Source organism: Heloderma suspectum, chromosome 1 (assembly GCF_057233095.1).
Source record: "Heloderma suspectum isolate Gila_16-S chromosome 1, 16-S_ref, whole genome shotgun sequence".
NCBI classification, from domain to species: domain Eukaryota; kingdom Metazoa; phylum Chordata; class Lepidosauria; order Squamata; family Helodermatidae; genus Heloderma; species Heloderma suspectum.
The window spans coordinates 196,235,124-196,252,423 of NC_139458.1; positions in this window are offsets into that span (position 1 = coordinate 196,235,124).

The following is a 17,300-nucleotide window of genomic DNA, read 5'->3' on the forward strand; positions in this document are numbered from 1 at the left end:
ACACACACACCCTGGCAAGAATTTCCCATGCCCTATCTAGCTCAATATTTGTAAATGTATGTTTTCTCTCAAAATATGTATCTAAATGTGTATTTTAATTCGCAGCACTATTTACATGCATATTTTGATGCGTTTAAACTGGGGAGACATGTGTCACAACATTCAGAGCAGTGCAAAACCTGGCAGCTACCTAAGTTCTGATCTTCACATTAGTCCAAGAGGTGCAGAACAGGATATCTCATGTTGGAATTTGTGAAGACTGAATCCCTCAAACTACTGTCAAAACAGCCCCCAGCTGTTTTTTTCTTTTTCTGTTTTCTTAGTTTGCATCTCTTTGGTTTCCAGAGAAACAGAGGAAGGTCAAGTAGGAGGAGAAACTTGAGAACAAATGGTTCTTGACTGATCCATGCCATCACCATTGCTCCCCTTGTCCCCTGTCTTCTTTTGAGAAGGAGCTGTTATTGTACGTTCCGAGCTGGTGGAAATAATTTTGTAGGAGTCCTGGCTAGGGATGGACGAAAGTCACTTACCTGGTCCCGCAGCTTGCTTCATGGTGGGGGGGAGGTGCTCCGTTCCTCCCCGCTGAAATTCTGGCCGGGGGGGATGCGCCCCGTCCCTCCGGCTGCGAATCCTCCTGGCCGGCCGGGATGCAAATGGCGGCGGCCGTAGCTGCTGCCGTTTGCGTCCCTGCAGTCAGCTTTGATAGGCTACGTAAATCCTTACGTAGCCTATCATGGCTGACTTTGGGGGGTGAAGCGCGTACGCAAATGGCGGCCCCCATGGGCGCCGCCATTTGCGTTCCTTATTTGGGCACATGTAGTCTACGTAAACATTTATGTAGACTATGGCAAAAATAAGGGCAATGCTAATTTTTTTTACTGGGAAATGGCAGCGGCGGCAGCTGGTCAGAAGACCGGCCGCCGCTGCCGCACTGCCGCCAGGAGCCGCCAGTGCCAGGGAAAGTCCCATCCCGGGGGGGGGGGGGGCGGACCATTTCTCCACCAATTTCGGAGGGCCGAATGCATTGGCATTTGGCCTCCCGGAGATCCGTGGAGAAATTCTCCGACATCCCTAAGTCCTGCACAATGAAACAAGCAGGTGTATACCTGTCAGAAATCCCCTTGATTATTTGACCACAGTGAGTTGGGGCACATTAGCAGCCTGTGGAAATGCTCAGTGGCTTAGGTTTCAAAACTGAATACTTGAGGTAGGTCATTTATTGTGGGAGGGAGTATATCATTCAATGCCAACATCTAAGAATGACACGTGCATGACAAGGGGCCATACATATGTCTAATCCATCTTTCCCAAATTATTGTGTTAGACAGAGGAGTACCTTAAGAGAAATTTTTTCTTAACAGTCTCCTCGCATCTAAGACTGCAGAGAAATAAAGTGACATTTGGGGATCTGCTGGAATGGTGCGTGTGTATGGCAGGGTTGGGGAACCTATTTTGGTCTGGGAGCCAAATTGCTCCCTTGACCAATAAGGCAGGCCAGATGGTGTCAGGGGGTGTGGCCCAGCCAAGAACCCCTTCCGCTGACATCATCTGTCCCATCCCAGCCTACCCATTTTACCTTTCTCTGTGCAGAGAGAGAGAGGGAGGCATGGAGGTCTGTATAGAGAGAGGCACGGAACTCCATGCCTCTCTCTGCATAGAGAAAGGGACTCAGCTGGTTCCTGGAGGAGCAGTTCCCATGGTATTGGCCAAGCTGGGTTCCTTCTTCATGCTCATCCCAAACAGGGTGGCTCAAGAACAGACTCCAGCAGCATTTGCAGGAGCAGCTCCTCCAGGTGCTGGCCAAGCAGCTGGCTTCAGGCACCACTAGCGGTCCTGATTGGGATGATGAGCAGCACACAAATCCAGATCCCTAATGTGCTGTTACCTCTGGTGAGCAGTAAGTGTTCTCCCCAGTCGGGATTCCCCTTCAGGCAATGCTCACCTTTTGCCCAAGCCCTCCCACTTGGAGGAATCCAAGGGGCTCCACGGGCCAAATGGGAACTCCGTGGGCCAGCTTTGGCCTGTAGGCCAGAGGTTCCCCATTCCTGGTATATGGAATGCCAAGAAGTTCCCTCAGTTTCCTACACCATAGCTCATATCAAATATAAACTCCAACGCCCTCTGCCCCACCAAAGCCTGCAACAATATGGACACCACAGAGGCATCCAAGAGAGCAACACACACACACATCTTTAGCAGCATGAATGCTCCCATCATTCCTCCATTCTCACCGATGGCACTAACAACATTAAATATAGTTTAACTACTACAGTTAACTATTCCATAAAAGGGAGTATTCACTACTAAGAACTACATTTTAGTAAAAGTAACTGGAATTGCTTTTGCAACTATTTTGAGGTAATTAAGTAGATTCCGCTTTTTTTAAATATAACTACTCCCACCACTAGGGTTGAACATTAAACTATTCAACGATATGTATCTTTTGTTAAGCAGATGAAACAAACCCGTTTAAGTAGCAAGAATCACTTAGGGTCTCTCAGCCCAATCCAGTTAGTATACAGGGGAAAATAAAATCTCTCCCCACCTGAAATACAAATGAAAGAAGAAACGGAGGACAAAACATTATTATTGTTGCTATTTTATTATTCATTACTTTGCTTATTCATAATAACGGGTATTTTAAACATTGTTTTCCAATGCTTTCATTTGCACCTTCTCAGCTTGAAAAAGCCTTTATTTTCTATTGCTCACTGAGTAAATTTCATTAAGTTGCTGTATGAGATTCTTAATAATAACAACAACAACAACAACAACAAGGTACAAGTACTATTATGACAAAATAGAAGTACAAAATTGAATGCATCCATACACAGGCAAGAGAAATTTAATCTAGCCAGCCACTTTGAAATTGAAGGTCACCATTACTTGATATCTCGCTACATAACATTTCAACTCTATTTGAGCCTTGATCATTGACTTGAAACTGATTTAGACAGATGGTTGGCCACATGTGTGGTGCCTGGGAGCATTTTAAATCAGAAAGATCCAGAAAGATTTTGGTTGCTATGGATCAGGGACCCCAGTTAGAAGGGCAGAGCAAAACTCGTCAGAGGTACTTTAACTATATGGAGTGAAATTTTATATACTACATTTAAAACAAATACGATGTTAAGGTGGGCTGGCTTGTTAAAATGCATGTACAAATAGCCATTAAGAGCTTTGGCTGCAATGCGAAGCATAATTCCTTGGAAACCAACCCTGAAGAAATCAATATTCTTCTAGCTTCTGAGGGAACATGGGCCAGAACTCCTTGTGTCCTATCATTACGGTCCCTTCATGGTAACACTATATCCCTCTTGCATACTTACATACCTCGTACACAGGACACACGGTGACATTTGTTGTGGTGTTTTGGCTGATGTGGAATAAAATGCAGGAAATTAAATAGCACTACAAAAGCGGTATATTAAATGTGTAATGTGCCCCAACAGTTATCAGCGCACTTCAGTACTGCAATAAAGCAGTAGTGTAGATCTTGCCATGGTTAGGCTCAGGGGAATATCTATTTAGAATCATTTATTTTATGATAATTTGGCATAATCTATAGCAAAGGGGTGCAGAACCTCTTTCAGTCTGAGGGCCAATTCCATTCCAGAGAACCTGTCAGCACTACATTCTAGGGGTTAGTGACGCTGAAGGCAAAAGAGGAAAGGGCAAAAATACCAGTATATTTTAGTTTAAAGCATTTCCTGTCAGTTAAGAAGCCTTAGGAGAGGCATTTCAACCTTTTAGAATGGGAAAGAAACTGCACAGAAACTGGGAAACCACCAACCCATCTGTGGTTGGAGGGAAGAGGATAGGACAAGGGGAAGCGGGTATGGCTCCCTGGGGAACCCTGGAAGGCTGAATTTGGACTCCAGATGGGATGGATTTGGCCCATGAGTTTGTGGTTGTCCAGCCCCATTCTGTAGGGTCTGATGAGTCCTGCCCTCGCATGTGTAGGAGAGGTGGGTTGGTCGTAGGATTTACCATCACAAGGAACAGTGCTCCCATGATGGGGGAGGGGCAGGGGCAGTGAAGCACTGAAACATCCCATTAATATTTGTCTTATTTAGAAACAAAGCAGTAATAAGAGCTTGGGAGGGACACATGTTTTAAATAAATAAATAAATGATAAATAGTGTTAGTTACCCTCATTAGGCCATGAGGCTGGTTAGGCTGTATAAACAGAGAGGGAATTAGAATATGGGTTTCTTTCTAATAATTCTGTATTAGCCAGATTTCAGGTCATCCTTGAGAAACAGTGTGAGTGATGTTAAAAATGTTCCACTTTATCGGTGAGGTCATTTCAAGGTTAGGCCTTAGTTCCTTGTGCCCAGTTATAAATCACAGCAGCAAGCTTTAATCAATTAGCATGTGTGATTAATTGATTAATGTGAATGTTTTGAAAGCCTTACAGGTAATCATCAGTAACCTTAAACTGAGGGAGTGTGCCCTCTTGACACTTCTGAGGGGAGTTCAGTTAAAGAGAGGGAAAAGTTACAACACTCTCTGCAACTCGGTTATTCATGTTCAACTCTTGATACTTCTAACTGAGCAAAATGTACTGGTCCCAATCCAACTCATCTCCATAACAGGCCTGTGAGGTAAGCCACTACCATTCCTATTTCACAGAGAAGCAATTGTGGCAGGGCCACTCAGTAAATCTGCATGATGAAAATAGATTAGAGCCTCACTGTTGCAATCCAAAATGTGCTTCATCAGAAAAAGTCCCACTGAGCTCAGTGAGACTGACTCCCTAGAAATGTGCATAGGATTGTGCCCTAGAAGCCTTTTTGGACATATCATTCCTGGCTTCCTAAAACATAGTTTAGGAAGCCAATATCAGGTCTAAGTACATACCACTGCTTCACTCAACTCCTCCCACTGTGTGATGGCTTTGGCAATCTGCATGTGGCTTCTTGTTACATCTTACATGGGGGACCTGTGGTTAAAGGTTGGTTTACTAACTACTTTCTTAAACCAGGATCACGACATGGTTTAAGATCCTGGTTAGTAAACTGAGATTAAGCCACAGTTCCCCATTTTCCTGGTTTATCAACTGACATTAAGCCACAGTTCCCTGTTTCAGATGTCACCAGGAAGTGTAGCAGAATTGCAGCACCAAAGACAAGATGGGAGAGACAAGGTGGAGAGCACATGGACCCAATGCTCATTGCCCACTTGATCAGCTATGCTTTAAGCCAGGAATTGTATGTCCAAACTGGCATTTATTATGTCCCAAATCAAAATACAACACCATTGAATTAGTCATGCTACAACAAATGGCAGAAATGTCCCACTATGAAATGGATGTGTTGTGTAGGAAGACTATGGCCAACCATGGACAATGAGGTCAGGCCTTAGAGACTTGCTTTGCAGGCAGCCATCCACTGGGTAATATTTCTCCACCATTGCAGTTCATGCTCCCTATGACTGTAATATAATATGCACCTTTTGTTATTTAAAACCCAGAGTTAATTAGCGAAAAGGCTTTAATTAGCTCAAACAGTTCTATATTTGACCATATGTCCTCCTGAACATGTCAAATGTACAGGTGTGAGATTCCTATTCTCGATTAATCCCTATTGAAATACTTCACACCAAGAACCTTTCACATCCTGGTTGTTAACAACACTTAATTATCAGACAGATTTTCTCTTTGAGGTGTATGTGTGTGGCGGTGGCGGGGGGAGTGTCTACTGACTATTGGAGTGACCAGCAAACCATTCTCCACCAGGTCCGATGTATGCAACAATTTGGAGGATAATTTTAGGGGAGAAAGATAAACATGTGATGTTCTTTAACTCCTTCTTCCACTATGGAAATTCAGTTATGGAAACTTTAGGCAATGTAAGAAAGTGTGAGTGGCAAACAGCTGTCTTGAAAAACCTCTTGAGGAACAATTTCTTGTCTCCACATTTAATTAACAAAAGGAGAATGTGTTTCTGAAACAAGCTTATTCTGAACTTGAAGCACATATTTGGGTGGAGTGGGGAGGAGGAAGATTTTTTTAGAGGTGAAAAGCTATTGTAATTCTGTCTCTGTGGTAACAAGGCAGAAAAACAAGAAAGCACAGGTCATACTTTCAGAATAAGTGGCAGCCAAGGTTTAAAGCATTTATGACAGAGAGGCCAAATAAACTGACTCCCCACCAGCCATCTCCACAATTAAAAACACAATGGTAAAAGAAACAGACAGCACCCAAACAATTAAAAATAAAAAAAACCCTCACAGCCCAGGTTATGTAACAGGTGGCAATGACTGCACAGCTTTGGGAGGCAGGAGACAGCAGAATATTCCTGTGACAGCAAGCAGACACTGGATAAGCCCCAAGGTTTAGGAACGTAAAGGGGGTGGCAGAAAGAGAGGGAGAGAGAAAATGGGGTGGCCCAGAAAGAGAAGGAAAGACAGAACAGAGAAAAGGGTGGAAGAAAGAAGACAGAAAAGTGATCTATCCACGATTGGCTCTGGGTCTGGCCATCAATGGCTCCGGTTGCCAACTGATTTTTTCTATGGGTCAGTGATCTTTCATAAGAAAATGTTTTCCCACCCCTCTGTTAGAGGTGAATTTGTTAAACCCATCAGAACCTAGGGGAGATGACTCATCCTACCCACCCATCCCTCCCACCCCTGAGGCTGATGAATGCTGGGTGTTTATGAGAGGGAATAACAAAAACACTTTTGGAAGAGAGACAGGGACTAAGGGCTTCTCTGCATTATGGAAAAATCCTGCAGCCTTACTGGGGCTTTCTGCTTCCGTTTCCATGGCAAGATTAGGATGGGCTCCTTTAGACGACAAACACGTGACATGGAATTGAAAATGCCCTTTCTCAGCAGCCTTACCAGGGGTGGGGGCGTGGGGTGTTCTATATTTTCAGTGAAAGAGTGCCATCTAGTGGCCAAATTATAGCACTACGTCAGCATTACTCACAGCCAATATCCCGCTTTTTTAATACCCCCCCCCCAGCTTATCTCTGATCTTTATGGAAGTGGGATAAATAGGGAAAAGTGTGGGAGATGTCCTGGAAGTTGACAGTGTTGCATAAAGCACCTGCAAATGTCCATGCATGGCCAATCGCAAGCATGCAATAAATCACTTGTGTAGAAATGCCCTAAGAATGTAACAGAAAGAGTGAGCTCTGGAAGGTATGGGGGTGGGGGGATCATATTTGGAAATAAGCCAAATATTACAAACCGCCATTAGTTTCCAAAGACTTCTCCTTCCAAAAGAAGCCCAAAACCAGGTAAGTGTTGCCCCTGGAACTTCTTGCCACTTTGGAAGTTGTTGTCAAAAGCAACAAAATATAAACATGGTTTGATTTGAGGTAGACTGGAAGATAATTGATAACTTACATATCAAGTTTATAAATAAAACATCTTTTGAAAACATACATTTCCATATTCCAGACTTTTAGAGTGAGGTAGCGGGTAGTGAGTGAAAGAACAAAATTTAGGGATGTACGAAAGTCACTTACCTTTCTGCAGATTCTGTTCATGGGGGGGAGGCGTTCCGTCCCTCCCCCCGGAATCCTCAATGCGGGGGGAGGCGATCCGGTCCTCCCACCCGGAATCCTCGATGGCCGGCTGCGCTCCGCGGTGGCTCTGCAGAGCAGCCAGCCAGGCCCAGGCCAGGGCCGTCCGCAGCCAGATTTCCGGCTGTGGAGGGCTCTGGGTAAAAAAAAAAAAAAATGTATACACAAATGGCGGCAGCTACAGTCGCTGCCATTTGCGTTCCTTATTTTTCTTTGTCTTAGTCTATGTCAATATTTATGTAGACTAAGACGAAGAAAAGAAAGGGGAACGCAAATAGCATAGTGGGCGCTATTTGTGTTCCCCTTTCTTTTCTTCGTCTTAGTCTACGTAAATATTGACATAGACTAAGATGAAGAAAAATAAGGAACGCATTTGCGTACGCGTTTTTTTTTTTTTTACCCAGACGTGAGGGGCTACGTAAGTCTTTACATAGCCTATCATGTCTATGGGGGGAAAAAAACCAAAACACACAGACTGCAAATGGCGGCAGCAGCAGCTGGTCGGAAGACCAGCCGCTGCCGCTGCCACCGCTGAAGCCGCTGCCAAAGCCACCGCCATCCGGAACATCCGCCCCAGGTAAGTCTCATCCCGGGGGGGATCTGCAGGGGATGGGGGGGTGGCAGGCCATTCCACGATGGATTTCGGGGGGCCAAATGCACTGGCATTCGGCCTCACCAAGATCTGTCATGGAATTCTCTGACATCCCTAACAAAATTATATTTTGGTGTTGATGCATTTATTTTTTTAGAGTGGAGATTATGGTGACACAGCTATCTTACCAAATGGCATAATCATGGGAAGCTGCTGATATGCAACAAGGTCATGCACACCTTCCTCATGTGAATGCTACTACCACAAAATGAAAGCAATACAGCTGGGCAGAAAGTGTTGTCCAGGAACAATACTTTCATTAGGACCAACCCAAATGCCACAAAATAATGAGGAAGTTTTCAAGTTCTCCAGAAGAACTCTCAAGGTTAAGCAAAGCGGGGAGGGAGCTGGCCTGATGATAAAGCCAAAATGTCTGCATTAGTCACAGTCTTAGTTAAAATGGAGTGTAGGACGAAGTCACAGACTTAGGGCAGAATCCAACAGGGGGCTTTCGCCCCCACCAGTTCTCTTCTGCTCTGCTGATTCCCTTCTGCAAGCACTGCTTACTCAAGGAAGATTTACACAAGAGACCCACCGCTTACGCAAGGGAGATTTAGCATTTCCTAAGGGAAGCTCTGAAATGAGTGGCATCACTCATTTCTGGAAGGAGGCAGGTCAGCGGAGCTCCCTTACACAAGCTCAACTGGCCTGCTTCCTTCCAGGAATGAGCATTTCCTCTCATTTTGGGTTGCTCCGAAAGCACGGAAGTGCCATTGCACAAGTGGTGGGGTCTGCTTCCACAGTGCAATTGGCGGGGTAGAAGTGGGGGAGTACAAGTACCCCACTGGATTCTGCCCCTAGTTGTGTTAGGCTCTCCTAGGTGCTATGCTGGTTTCAGGTTACTCCTAGAGAAGCTGGCACAAAGGAACACACACAATGGGTGATTCCCCATGTTTGAAAATATAAAACCCACCAGTTATCTGATCTGTCCCCAGCCTTAAGCAACTGCTGGGACAAGGGGGGTGTTCTGGAACCATTTCAGCACCCTTTAAAGCACCATGGTTCAACCCACAATTTTTATAGATGAACGTTTGAGGCAGCCCAAGAAAGCAAGGATATAAAAGCCTGAATATGACACATTGGGCTGGATCCAGATTTATGCTGGTTCATCTGCACTGATTTCAGTGGACTTCCCACCCAGTTCTTAGGGAGGGTAGGGGCCGTAGCTCAGTGGTAGAGCACACACTTTCCATGCAGAAGGTCTCAGGTTCAATCCCTGGTTTCTTGAGGTAGGGCTAGGAAAGAATCCTGCCTGAAACCCTAGAGAACTGCTGCCCATCAGTGTCAACAATACTGGGCTAGATGGGCCAAGGGTCTAACTCAGTATAAGGCAGCTTGCAATGGCCCTATGTTATTCCCCCTCCAGCCTTCTGAAAATACTACACAGAAAATCTAAATGGGCCGATCTGTGGTGTGGCGCCAGGGGGACCACCAAAACTTGGGCAGAGGGACCTTCTGCAAGTGGAGCACTTCCTCTCATAGAAGTCTCCTTCCACTCGCAGAATGCAGACCCCGGATCCAACCCACTGTCTGCACTGCACTTTCAAAGATTCCATTTCTCTGTCCTTGAGTTACTTTCAAAAATATGCTGGGATTGGACTCCAGATGCCTCCTTGCACTCCTACCTTTCCTGGTCATTTCTCACTGAACAGTGACATTTTCCAGTGTGGCTCGCTTGCGCTGTGTAGTTGACATTCTGTGAGGGCCAGGAAGCAGAAGATAAACATCTTTCCCATTACGCCTTCAATGCTGTGTTGCGGATGCTTGCTCCAGCACAAATTATAAACTGCAGTGTGGATTTATGGTGTGACAGCGACAATAACAGCTTCAGAGGGGAATAATGACTTCACATCAGGAAGCCCAGGCATCTTAAGACCCTGCCTAGACCCTGAACTTTACAAAACAAACTCTGAAGAGGTACCACTTTGGGGAAAATACATACACACTAAGATAGCTTGTTAGAAACCATCTGAGCCTCATGTAGCATCTTAAATCTGCGAGTTCAATTATGAAGACATCATGAAGAGATATGATGAGAAATCAATAAAATGGCGGCGGCGTTATATAAGCAGTCCGTTGTTGCTGTTTTTATGGGTGTGCAGATGATTTCCCAGAGCACTATGAAACAAAACAGCAAGTACAGCATTTTAAGTTTTACTTAGTTGTGTTTTTTTTAGGTTTTTATTACTATTATTCCCTCCTTCCACCCCCAGCTAAGGCAATGATCTGTAACCAACTCTCCTCTTTTTGCTACATGCCCATCAGGTTGGCCCTGTTGTAAAACAGACAGGCATTTGCACATTCAAGGCACCATATTCTAGATAATTGTTGTTTAGCTCCCCTTTTCCTCTTGAAATTGAGAATGTCATGTCTCATTATATAACCTGAGCTGAACAGCATAATTCAATTGGCAGTCTGTAGAATGGTAATGTATCTGTTTCCTTCCTCTGAGAATTGCTATTTATCTGAAGGAAATGATTTGTGCTTTAAATGCTTCACAATATGGTTGATATACACACTATGTTGACATCTGTTTGGAAAGTTCATTTATTTTTAGGGGGTCTTTCCCAGCACATTTTCTAAAGTGATCTGAAACCAGCAGATAGATACCCTTGTTTCTGGGACCATGTGGATCAAGTTCTGATGAGTTTCATACATGCTGATGAAGGAGGAGGTGGAGACTGGAGACACAGGATGGTGAACTGGTCAATATTTGCTAATGGCAGGAGAGCACCTGTGAGGAGAGAAGATGCCCCCTTAAAGGAAATGTAGTTGCGTACATTCATCTCTGTCCTCCACTAATTAGAAATGTTTGAGGAATGAGCAATTCAGTCTTTGCGAAGTCCAATATGAACTGACTTAATCCGCTCCTCCCAAACTTCTGTGTATATCGGAACTTAGTTAATTATCGACTTTGCAGTTCCCAAATTTCCCAACACAGTTCTTGGCTCAAAAAATATATCAACATGCATTTAAAGATATGTACTTAGATATAAGGTATGTTTAGAAATTAATTTTATGAGAGAAAATAGGTTTAGAAATGTATTTTAAAAGGAAATACACATTTTTGTATGTTCTCTCAAAATACACATTTCTAAATATATTTATCTCTCAAAGTATGCATTTTGATACATATTTAAATGCAAATTTTCATGCTGATTTTTTTTAAAAAAAAAATAATCACAACTTAGTGCAGAAATGGGACACAATGAATTTATGGGTGAAGACATGCAAAGATGACCTGGACCGGAAATAGATTGATTCACCCATCTGTATTTTTATACATCTCTCAGGTCCAATTCCTTTCTTGAAAGGAAAATAATTTTGTCCAGGTAATGATACTAAGAAACAACCCTATGGGGTGTATTCAATCATGACAATCCATCGGTAGAACAGGAACCACTGGCAGAATGGTTTTCCCCTCCCCCCTGCTGCCCACCCCACACTCCCCACGAAGCAGGATATGAATGCAACAGCACACTCGCATTCATGTTTCCCAGCAACTGGTATACAGAGGCATATTGCCCCTGATATTGGAGATATCATAATGCCATCATGACTAGCAAAGAGTTATATTCAGGGCCCTGGGCCCTGAGCACGAGTTCCATGCTCCCTTTTTAATGTTATTATTCAGTTCAAAGGTCATACATATTTGTGAATTAATGGTTTAACACTCTGGCCAAAATGGAGGTAGGTATAACTTGCTCAGCACTCCAGTGGTATGGTTGTTTACTCTTCAGTAGAAACAAACATACAAGTTGTGTTGTGAAGAACATAAATAAAGCTGTTGTCATTGAATTCTAATGCAAGAATCCCTTGCCAAATGCCGCTGTTTTACATGTTTGCTTTCAAAACCCAGATCCAACCATATCCACAATTGGGAATACTGATGGTGGTGGTGGGGTCAAATTAAGAGAGTAGAAATTACAATGTTTACAAGTATAATTGAATCAGGAACATTTGCTTGTCAAGTTATCCGTCACCTTTCATTTCTGCTCAGCACTAGTTCATATTAAGATATATATCTTTGAAATGTATGAGTGAAACCATTCTCTTAGGAGAAAGTATTCAGTCACATTTAGCTCTGCACCAAACCCATTTGTAAATAAATCCCGCTTCTTAAAATCCACCATATGAGAAACACAGCTGGAAGAACTCAAAATAGTAACTGTATCCCACAGAGAATACTCATTTAAATCAGTTCATCCTTCCCTTGTGTGATAAAGGTATCTCAATCCATCTTTGCTATTAAATAACTGGGGAAGGTTTAACTCAAATGTTGTTTGTATTTATCATCTTCCTTTAAAAAGAAAAGATAAAGTCTCTGTAGCTAGACCCTCATTCTGGCCTAGCTGGAGCAGAAGTTATTATTCTAATACATGATTTAAAAATCTCAAACCAAAATCTGATCAGTCTTCTTCCATTCTATAGGTTGGATGGATCTAGATCTACAGAGCAATCCTACCTGAAGATCTGGAGAGCACTGACATGATGTGACATCGGAGCCTCTGAAATATCCAAATCCCTCTCAGCCTCATGCCAGTAGGACAGAAGTGAGGGAGGAGTGGCATTATCTTCCCTCCCATCTTATTCTTGAGGTGAGGGGAGAGCTTTGACTGATTTCCTGTTCTAAGGGTGAGGTAGGGGCAATTTTCTCCATCCCTCCCTTCCTGTTCTGGGGGTGAGGGGAAGGGATTAACATAATTTCTCCCCCATGTCTGTGACCAAAATTAACCCAATCTGCTGACCCCATCGCTCTGATCTGCCCCATTTTTACCAGCCCTGGGGTCAGAGCTCTGATTCATAGGGGACTGTGGTTAATTCTAGTAGCTCATATATGTATGTTCTCATAATGCTAAATAATGGTTTAACATTACATCTGAACCAGGCTAATTCATGACAGGAATTTGGATTTATCTTAAATCTTGCATCTGAAAGAATACACTTCTCTCTAAGATCATTATTTCATGCCTACAGACATTGAAATGAACAGCAAGTCCTTATTGTTCAAAAAATAAAGGCACATGAAAAAGTTGCTTTTAATATAAGCTTAAATGTGACCCATGAATGTAAAGAGAAAAAGACACTTTTACTTATCCTTTGTTTTTTGAAAAAATTATATCCTATCCTTTCGTAATGCACTTTGAGGGTGGCTAACAAATAAGTAAGCTACAAAGAGATGATAATATAATAAGAAAAAGAACAATTCAAATATTATGTATCATCTATACATACAGATATAGATATAGATAATTATAGAATCATAGAATAGTAGGGTTGGAAGGGGCCTACAAGGCCATCAAGTCCAACCCCTGCTCAATGCAGGAATCCAAGTGAGAGCATCCCTGACAGATGGCTATCCAGCCTCGTCTTGAATGCCACCAGTGTGGGAGAGCCCACCACCTCCCTAGGGAATTGGTTCCATTGTCATAATGGTTTAATGGTCAGGAAGTTTTTCCTGATGTTCAGCCAGAATCTGGCTTCCTGTAACTTGAGCCCATTCTTCCATGTCCTGCACTCTAGGATGATCAAGAAGAGATCCTGGCCTTCCTCTCTGGGGCAACCTTTCAAGTACTTGAAGAGCGCTATCATATCTCTCCTCAGTCTTCTCTTCTCAAGGCTAAACATGCCCGGTTCTTTCAGTCTCTCCTCATAGGGCTTAGTTTCTAGTCCCCTGATCATCTTTGTTGCCCTCCTCTGAACCCTCTCCAGTTTGTCTGCATCCTTCTTAAAGTGTGGTGCCGAGAATGGGACACAGTACTCCAGATGAGGCCTAACCAGTGCAGAGTAGAGGGGGACTAGTACTTCCCGGGATTTGGAAGCTATGCTTCTATTAATGCAGCCCAAAAGAGCATTTGCCTTTTTTGCAGCCACATCACATTGTTGGCTCATATTCAGCTTGTTGTTGTTGTTGTTCAGTTGTTCAGTCGTGTCCGACTCTTCGTGACCCCATGGACCATAGCACGCCAGGCCTTCCTGTCCTGCGCTCTCTCCCGGAGTGTGCTCAAGTTCATATTCATTGCATCGGTGATGCTATCTAGCCATCTCATCCTCTGCCGTCCCGTTCTCCTTTTGCCTTCAGTCTTTCCTAGCATCAGGGTCTTTTCCAGAGAGTTTTCTCTTTGCATTAGGTGGCCAAAATATTTGAGCTTCAGCTTCAGTATCTGTCCTTCCAATGAGCACTCAGGGTTGATTTCCTTTAGTATGGACTGATTTGACCTCTTTGCAGTCCAGGGGACTCGTAAGAGTCTTCTCCAGCACCACAGTTCGAAAGCATCAATTCTTCGGCACTCAGCCTTCCTTATAGTCCAGCTCTCACAGCCATACATTACTACTGGGAAAACCATAGCTTTGATTGTACGGACCTTTGTCGGCAAGGTGATGTCTCTGCTTCTTACTATGCTGTCTAGGTTGGCCATAGCTTTCCTCTCAAGGAGCAAGCGTCTTTTAATTTCATGGCTACAGTCACCGTCTGCGGTGATCTTGGAGCCCAAGAAAGTAAAATCTGTCACTGCTTCCATTTCTTCCCCTTCTATATGCCAGGATGTGATGGGGCCAGATGCCATGATCTTCGTTTTTTTTAATGTGGAGTTTCAAACCAGCTTTTGCACTCTCCTCTTTCACCCTCAACAAGAGGCTCTTTAGATCCTCTTCGCTTTCTGCCATTAGGGTGGTATCATCTGCATATCGGAGGTTGTTGATAATTCTCCCAGCAATCTTAATTCCGACCTCTGATTCATCCAACCTGGCATTTCGCATGATGTACTCTGCATATAAGTTAAATAAGCAGGGTGACAATATGCAGCCTTGTCGTACTCCTTTCCCAATTTTGAACCAATCGGTTGTTCCATGTCTGGTTCTTACTGTTGCTTCTTGACCCTCGTACAGGTTTCTCAGGAGACAGGTAAGGTGGTCTGGTACTCCCATCACTTTAAGAATTTGCCACAATTTGTTGTGATCCACACAATCAAAGGCTTTAGCGTAGTCAATGAAGCAGAAATAGATGCTTTTCTGGAATTCTCTTGCTTTCTCCATGATGCAGCGAATGTTGGCGATTTGATCTCTAGTTCCTCTGCCTCTTCGAAACCCAGCTTGTACTTCCAGTAGTTCTCGGTTCGCATACTGCTGAAGCCTAGCTTGTAGGATTTTGAGCATCACCTTGCTGGCATGTGAAATGAGCACAATTGTACAGGAGTTTGAACACTCTTTGGCATTGCCCTTCTTTGGAATTGGAATGTAAACTGACCTTTTCCAGTCTTGCGGCCATTGTTGAGTATTCCAAATTTGTTGGCATATTGAATGCAGCACTTTAACAGCATCATCTTTTAGGATTTTAAATAGCTCAGCTGGAATACTGTCATCTCCGCTAGCTTTGTTGTTAGTAATGCTTCCTAAGGCCCACTTGACTTCACTCTCTAGGATGTCCGGCTCAAGTTCAGTGACCGCACTATCATGGCTATCAGGGACATTCAGATCTTTTCTGTATAGTTCTTTTGTGTATTCTTTCCACCTCTTCTTAATCTCATCTGCTTCTGTTAGGACCCTGCCTTCTTTGTCCTTTATCATGCCAGTCTTTGCACAAAACGTTCCCTTGAGATCTCCGATTTTCTTGAAGAGATCTCTAGTCTTTCCCATTCTGTTGTTTTCCTCGATTTCTTTGCATTGTTCATTTAAGAAGGCCTTCTTGTCTCTCCTTGCTATTCTCTGCAACTCTGCATTCAGTTGGAGATATCTTCCCCTTTCTCCCTTGCTTTTCGCTTCCCTTCTTTCCTCAGCTACTTGTAAAGCCTCATCAGACAGCCACTTGTTTTACTTGCATTTCTTTTTCTTTGGGATGGATTTCGTTGCTGCCTCCTGAACAATGTTACGGACCTCCGTCCATAGTTCCTCAGGCACTCTGTCTATCAGGTCTAATCCCTTAAATCTATTCCTCACCTCCACTGTGTATTCATAAGGGATATGATTTAGGTCATACCTGAATGGTTTAGTGGTTTTCCCTACGTTCTTCAATTTCAGCCAAAATTTTGCAACAAGAAGCTCATGATCTGAGCCACAGTCAGCTCCAGGTCTTGTTTTGACTGACTGTATAGAGCTTCTCCATCTTTGGCTGCAAAGGACATAATCAATCTGATTTCGATATTGACCATCTGGTGATGTCCATGTGTAGAGTCGTCTCTTGTGCTGTTGGAAAAGAGTGTTTGCTATGATCAGCGTGTTCTCTTGGCAAAACTCTATTAGCCTTTGTCCTGCTTCATTTTGTACACCAAGGCCATGCTTGCCTGTTATCCCAGTGATTTCTTGACTTCCTACTTTAGCATTCCAATCCCCTATGATGAAGAGGACATCTTTTTTTGGTGTTAGTTCTAGAAGGTGTTGTAGGTCTTCATAGAACCGATCAACCTCAGCTTCTTCGGCATCTGTGGTTGGGGCATAGACTTGAATTACTGTGATGTTGAATGGTTTGCCTTGGATTCGTACTGAGATCAGTCTATCGTTTTTAAGATTGTACCCCAGTACTGCTTTCCCCACCCTTTTGTTGACTATGAGTGCTACTCCATTTCTTCTGTGGGATTCTTGCCCACTATAGTAGATATGATGGTCACCTGAATTAAATTCGCCCATGCCTGTCCATTTTAGTTTGCTGATTCCCAAGATGTCCATGTTCAACCTTGCCATCTCATGTTTGACCACCTCCAACTTACTTTGATTCATTGATCTGACATTCCAGGTTCCTAAACAATATTGTTCTTTACAGCATCGGATTTTCTTTTCACCACCAGACACATCCACAGCTGAGTGTCCTTTCAGCTTTGGCCCAGCCGCTTCACTCGTTCTGGCGCTACTTGGAAATACCCTCTGCTCTTCCCCAGTAGTTTATTGGACACCTTCCGACCTCAGGGGCTCATCTTCCGGTGTCATCTCTTTTAGCCTTGTGATACGTTCCATGGGGTTTTCTTGGCAAGAATCCTGGAATGGGTTGCCATTTCCTTCTCCAGTGGACCACATTTTGTCAGAACTCTCTGCCATGACCTGTCCGTCTTGGGTGGCCCTGTACGGCATAGCTTATGGCTTCACTGAGTTAGGCAAGCCCCTTCACCACAACAAGGCAGTGA